Source organism: Dipodomys ordii, unplaced genomic scaffold (assembly GCF_000151885.1).
Source record: "Dipodomys ordii isolate 6190 unplaced genomic scaffold, Dord_2.0 Scaffold60, whole genome shotgun sequence".
NCBI classification, from domain to species: domain Eukaryota; kingdom Metazoa; phylum Chordata; class Mammalia; order Rodentia; family Heteromyidae; genus Dipodomys; species Dipodomys ordii.
Window position 1 is genome coordinate 9,696,682 of NW_012267276.1, and position 7,517 is coordinate 9,704,198.

Here is a 7,517-nt window from a genome sequence, read left to right on the forward strand (position 1 = left end):
GGAGATAAGACTTTCTTGCTTAGGCTGACTTCAAACCTCGATCCTCAGATCTCAGCCTTCTCAGTGGATAGGATTACAAGTTCCTTTTGCATTTTCATGGAGACTTGTAAGGCTTGGAGAGACTGACCTTGAAGATATGTGGCAGGAGGAAAATTCTAGCTTTGGAGGAGACTTGCCCTCATTTTCCACAAGAGACCAAAGAACTTAGATGAGGAGGTAACAGGGTTCACAGAAGGAAATAAAGTGCATCCATCTGTTTTTCCAATAATACTTTCCCCCAGTCTAGGAGTGGGGCAGTGGCTGTTGGAATCTCTCCTGTTCTTTCCCTCCATAGCCAGGCATCACTGTACCACCCAGTGGCCCATGTACTTCCTCCTCCCTTCCTGGTCTTTCTCAGGGGTCCTGATTTCCCCTTATAAAACTTGATTTCAAACCAGACTCACACCTGTTCTCCTAGCTATTCAGGAGGCTGAGATCTGAGAATTAGTGTTCAAATCCAGCCTGGGCAGGAAAGTCCTTGAAATTCCTTATCTGTATTATACTACTCCCCCAGTCCCTTCACCTTGAAAAAGCTGGAAGTGAGCTGTGGCTCAAGTGGTAGAACACCAGCTTTGACAGAAAGGCACAGGGACAGCGCCCAGGCCCCAAGTTCAAGCACTAGAACCGACACACAAACAAGCAAACAAGTTTGATTGCAGCACTAACATGATAGGCTAGAAGGACAGCATGTGAATGGAAGAGTAAGCAACAATGAGAGAAACAGAGACGAACAGCCTCAGAGCATTTCTGCTGGTGATTCACAAAGATAGGGAGCTATACACACAGCCCTGTCTTATCTTTTCTGCAGGAAGACCCATACATTCCTGTTTTTCCTTTCATGCAAGTGAAAATAAGGCTGTTTTCGTACATATCTAATGCATCAAATTGGGAATATGATAAACTCATTTCTTACCTATGCTCAGAATTCCAACCTATATTATTATATTTATTTTGTTAATACTAGTCTTTAGACTCAGAAACTCATACAAGCTAGGCAAGCACTCATCCCCTTGAGTTACACCTCTAGTCCTCCAATTTCTTTAGTGTAGATTGAGAGAAGTGAGAAGTCTAAGTAATATTTTTGGTGCTGGTCCTGGGACTTGAACTCAGTACCTGGGTGCTGTCACTGAGCTTTTCCTTTATTAGCTCAAGACTAGAGCTCTACCATTTGAGCCACAACTCTACTTCCAGTGTTTTTTTTTTTTGGTGGTTAATTAGAGATAAGAATCTCACAGACTTTCCCTGACCCGGCTTGTTTTGATCCTCAGATCTCAGCCTCCTGAGTAGCTAGGATTACAGGTGTGAGCTACTGGCACCCGGCTATGATAATTGTTTTTACAATCTTACATGAATGGACTAACTACGGCTCAGGGTCTGATCTTGGCAAGGAACCACACTGACTCTCCCGGATGAAGGTTGGGTCAGGGGAGAAACCTCACTTTGCATATTTTTCTCCACAACAGTCATTTGTGTATAAGGTGACTAATTTAACACCCAGAATGGAGACAGAAATTCGAACTGGGGCAGTCCCTTTCACATCTTCCTTGTTCTAGTAGGATTTTATTCATGGCTGTTAAACATCTTCTAAACCTTTGATTCTTCTGGTTTTGTGACACATTAAAGATTAAATGAAGAAAAAAGGAGTATAGAAAACATTGGCACCAACTCAGCCTTGAAAGAGTTGTTAAAAGTAATCATTTGACAGCTGGGTACTGGTGGCCCATTCCTGTAATTCTAGCTTCTCAGGAGGCTGAGATCTGAGGATTGAGGTTCAAAGCCAAGCCAAGGCAGAAAAGTACACGAGATTCTTAACTCTGATAAACAAGCAAAAAAGCTGGAAGTGGAGCTATGGCTCAAGTGATAGAGCATTAGTCTAGAGCAAAAGAGCTCAGGTATAGCAGTCAGGCTCTAAGTTCAAGCCCCAGAACTGGCATCAAAAATAAACCAAAAGCAAAACAAAACAACAAATTAGAGGAGATTTAGCAGCTGGCTACAGTCTCTTGTCTTTTCTCATTGTCTCTGTCTGTCCGTCTGTCTCTTCTCTCTCTCTCTTAACAATATTGTGGTTTGAACTCACAGCCTTGTGCTTCTAGACAGGTTCTCTTCCTGAGCGACATTCTAAGCCTTACCAAGCTGTTTTGGCTGCCAGTTCTCTGCTGGAGAGCTGCAGAAGTTTAGAATATTTTGATTGGCAAAGACATGCATCCTGCCTTTGGCAGCTATGATTACAAATCTTTTCACTTCTAAGTTTTGTTGTTGTTTTTTTTTTATTTGAAGTACACCCCTCTGCTTCAGTATGCAGAGCTCAACTGCTCAGTGGACAGTCACATACAAAACAGAAAAACTTTTTTTTGAAGGTGAGGACAACCTAACCTAACTTCCAAACTCTGCCCCTGGGAATTTGAAGGTAGGAAATTATGGGATGACCAGGGGAGAGTATCTTAGAATCCTTAAGGGGATAGTGTGGACCTTAAGCTGATGGTGAAAGGTTCATGGTTGACAAACAATGCCCTTTGGTTTACTCAAGGAAAAGTGTTTGAGGAAAAAAAAATGGCTGAGCACACAGGAATGACTTTGGACCCCCGCCTGGGCCCTATCACAACTTCACAGGGATGTAGGCCAGCAAACTGGGCACTGGCAGCTCACACCTCTCATCCTAGCTACTCAGGAAGCTGAGATCTGAGGATTGCAGTTTGAAGCCAGGCCAGTCAGGAAAGTCCATGAGACTTTTCCAATGAACCTCCAAAGAGCTAGAAGTGGTTGGTGATATGGCCCAAGTGGTAGAGTGCTAGCATTGAGCAAAAGAGCTCAGGGACAGCACCTAGGCCCTGAGTTCAAGTCCAAAGACAACTCTCTCTCTCTTTCTCTATCTCTCTCTCACGCATACATACACACACAAACACAGAATTTCAGTAGTCCTATTCCCGCCATCTCACAAATGAGAATACTGAGCCCCGAGGCTCTTGGTGGTTTGATGAAGGCCATGCACCACACATGGAGGAAGCAAGATGAACCTGCAGACCACTTCCTCTGCTCTTCGCTGCACCCTGGCCACACTCCATGTGAGTACAGGGACTGTGGAAACTCACAACAGACAGCAGCCAAACCTGGATGCTACAGAGAAGTGCACAGGACATACGTCACTAAGATCGCAGGTGAATGGGAGAGTAGGTTCAGTGCTGGACCAAAGAGGACCTGAGGCATCCGCCTTGAAGACGGCAGAATTAGTGGAGTGAAGGCTGTGGGCGAAGAGATGAGGGGGAGAGAAGGAAGCAAAGATGCTACAAGCAGATAACTCTTCTAGAAAGTGGATGGAGGGGTAGGAAGTGTGGTGAGGATGGCATCTAGGTTGTGTGTGTGTGTGTGTGTGTGTGTGTGTGTGTGTGTGTGTGTGTTTGTAAAAGTTGAAAATTGTGAAACTTTTGGAACTCTTATTTTGAAGTCTTCCTTGGTTGGTGAGGCCCAGCTCTGGAGAGCCTGTGGGCTCTTGAAAGGATTGAGTGGGAGGGACTGAAACTCTGATGCAGTGAATTATGTGCATTCATTCTTTTTTGTTTGTTTGCATGTTGTTTTTGTGCCAGTCCTGGGGTTTGAACTCTGGGCCTGGGTACTGTCCCTGGGCTTTTGTGCTCAAGATTAGCACTCTACTACTTAAGCCACAGCTCCACTTCTGGCTCTTTGGTGGTTAATTGGAGATGAATCTCATGGATTTTCCTGCCCCAGGCTGGCTTTCAACTGCAATCCTCAGATCTCAGCCTCTTGAGTAGCTAGGATTACAGGTGTGAGACACTGGAACCTGCCTGATGTATTTATTTGTATTCCTTTTTGAGAGACCTAAAAAGCACATATTGAGAAATAATCTTGTGAAGAACAAAGGAATTTAGAGGAAGCTGGCATTTTCATCGTTTATTCATGATTGATTAAAATCTACCATCCAGCATACAGTACCCTTTAGCTTAATGAAACATAATATATATGTATTGGGTTAAAGATAACAAACAGAAACCATCAAAAATCACAAAGAAAATGTGAGTACACATTATTAATTACATTTATGTACAGAAATACTATAGGCAGATTGAGAACAAAAGTTTTCTCAATCCGCTTGTATAGTCATCAACACAGATTTCTAAAAATTTGGTGTTTAGAAATATTTTTAGAAGGCAGGTCTTTGTTTAAAGACTAGTTACTTCCTGTAAGCATTATGCCCACCTGTGGTCCTCAGCTCCACCCAGACCTGAGCTCCTCCCAGCCCTGGAGTTCCCTCCAGACAGCCGGCCCCTCCCTCCCTCCACCCAGACCCACATGAGCTCCTACCTACCTCACTTCCTACCCCAGGCCCTGCTGCTACCTAAATAGCGGAGCTGTCCATGTGCTCTCTCTCTGGGGGAAATCTGGCTCCTCTAATAAACCTTGTAATAATCTTTCTCCTGTGTCTGCCTGCCTCCATGTGGTCCCCTGGGATGGATGTGACGGATCCTTTCATTTCCCAATTGAAAGGGTCACGAAATGTCACAAATGAAGTCTATGTACTATTTATTCACCTGAGGTTTGCTCTGTGTTACGAGCTTCATTTCTTCTTCTTTTCCTGTTTATGCCAATCCTGGGGTTTGAACTCAGGGCAAAGGTACTGTCACTGAGCTTTTTAGCTCAAGGCTAGTGGTCTACCACTTGAACCACAGCTCTACTTCTGGTTTTTGGGTGGCTAATTGGAGATAAGAATCTCATGGGCTTTCCTGTTCAGGTTGGCTCCCAACTGGGATCCTCAGGTCACATCTTCCTGAATTACAGGCTTGCAGGATTACTGAATTACAGGAAGCCAGGATTATAGGTGTGAGCCACCGGTGCCAGACACCTCCACCCCCCTTTTACACCTGCCCTACCACAGTGAGCCCCACTCACCTCCAGATCCAGTCTTAAGCATTTTTTTCCCACACATCCACAAGAAATCAAGCATGCTCTCCCAAGTCTTCATCTTATTTTAGGCTTTCAAAGACAGATGAGCAGTAGAAGATCCTCTCCTATTTTTTTAAAAAACTTTTTTGGTGGTACTGGCATTTGAACTCAGGACTTCACACTTGTTAGACTTGCTTGCTCTACTGGTGCCAGTTGGACCATGCCTTTAGCTTTGCTTTTCACCAGTTATTTTTAGGAATGGTATCTTGAGGACTTTTATTTGGGGGGAGACCTGGGCTGGCTTCTGAGCAGAATTCTTCAGATCTCAACCTCCTGAGTAGCTAGAATTACTGCTATGAGCCATTGGTTCTCTCTCTCTCTCTCAGTTGATTGTGATGATTTACAACTTGATTTTTCCATTTGTTGTTGAGGTTTTACATGATCTATTTAGACTCTTTATACTCATCTAGGCTTCTGTAAGTGCTGACTCACATAGAAGAAAGAAGTGTTTAATGCCAGCTAGAGGCTGACAGGGTATCTCTCACGGGATAGAGAATAGCAAACTGCCCTCAGAGCTGTAGAGTTAGATACAGCATCAGGAGTCTGAAGGCAGAAGAAGGGGCTGGGGCAGGAAATCTTCATAGTCACAGCCGGACACTGGAGATATCAGACAGCCAGGGCAGGACATTCTATAGCTGGTTTGCATCCAGGGAAAGCATCCTATCACAGAGAGAATACATTCTATATCTGGCACGTGGCAAAGTCAATATATTTTACAGTTGTCATGTAGCCAGGGAAAACGTTCTATAGCAGAGACAATACACTCTATAGCTGGTATCTTATGACTCTACACTAGAACCAGCCTGTGACTGGGACAAAGCATCCAGACCCTGTTGCTGATGCAGCCGGGACTGGTGGGAATAGATGACTGTGGCTGGGCCTGGCTTGTGGATGAATCAGGGTGAAGGCTGTCAACCCAAAATAGGAGTGAGGAAGCTTCCTTTGCCAAATACACTTAGTGAGAACATGAAATAATCCATCAAATATTTACCAATGTGTATCAAGGTCTGTGTAAACCCTTAAAACTCCAAAGACACGTAAAACTAGGGTTTACCATCTAATGGAAGAAGATGGTCTCTGAGGGAAGACGGTTGCTGAAGATAAAAATTATGTGTATATATTATATAATATTGCAAAAGAAGAACAACCTTTTTTTTTGCTGGTACTGGATTGAACTCAGAGCTTGTGCAATGTCTCTGAGCATCTTTTTACATAAGGCTAGTGTTCTACTACTTGAGCTATAGCACCACTTCTGGATTTTTGGTAGTTTGGAGGACATAAGAGTCTCATAGACTTTATTGCCCAGGCTGGCTTTGAACTGTGATCTTCAGATCTCAGCCTCCTGAGTAGCTGGGATTATAGGCATGAGCCACTATACCTGGTGAGCAACCATTTTTACAAAAGGGTTAAGATGATAAGAAAAGCTTGGTAAACAATTGAATGAGAATTTCCAGGCTCCTGTACTCTCTGTAACAGAGCACGTGCCTCAGTTTCCCTGGTATCACTGTTATTCTGACTGTTGAACAGACAGTGTAAACTCCCCATCCACCTGACCTGGAGCTTAGCTTCATCGTTGCTGTTGAGTGGCTCAGGGTCACAGGGCTTGCCAGAAAAGCAGGCCTGGAAATGTGCTTGTGGAACTTCCTGGTTCTCTCTAGTTTCTGTTTATAAGGAGAAGACTCAAGCCCTCAGGTAACTATGGATCCCACAACAGGACATGAACAGCGTGGCTCTTAGGAACCCATAGGTTTGTGGCCTGAAGTAGTTATGGCTATGATTCCTCCATGTTCCAATTGTGTACGGCAACTGAAACATCATGATAGTGGTCCTTGATCAAAGTGAGCGAGCTGTGTGCCCAGGTGGGAGAACATGGAATAAACATTATTCTAAGCAGGCAGAGAAGCAATGAAGCCAGCCTGGACAGGAAAGTCTGTGATACTCTTCTCTACAATTAATCACCAAAAAGCCAGAAATGGAGCTGTGACTCAAGTGGTAGAGCACTAGCCTTGAGATTAAAAAAACAACAACACCCAAGCCCTGAGTGTTAGGTTTAAAAAAAAGAGGTAGGCGAATAAGAACAGCAGCACGTACGTGGTATTCAGGTAAGGGGTAGGTTTATTCAGTAGACCTGCTGGGACTAGGCAAGGTTGGCACTCCACATGGCTGGCAAAGATCTGGGAAAGAGATCTGGGAAAGAGAGCTGGGAAAGAGAGCTGGGAAAGAGCTGGGAAAAGGAGAGAAAAGAGCTAGAAAAGAAAAGGCGTCTGGGCCTGGGCTAGGCCTTATCTAGGGTAAGGCAGAGAAAGGTGTGGCCACATCAAATTCAGATGTGACCTCCGCGGATGCAGATGTGACCTCTTCCAGATGTGCCAGTTGCCTTAGGTAACGCAGGTACTGGGGAGACTTTGCTGCGAGGAGTCTTCTCGCCATCCAGGTGCAGATCTTACACTGAGTTCAAGCTCCAGGACCAGCTCTTTTTCTCTCTCTCTCTTTCTCTCTCTCTCTCTCTCTCTCTCTCTCTC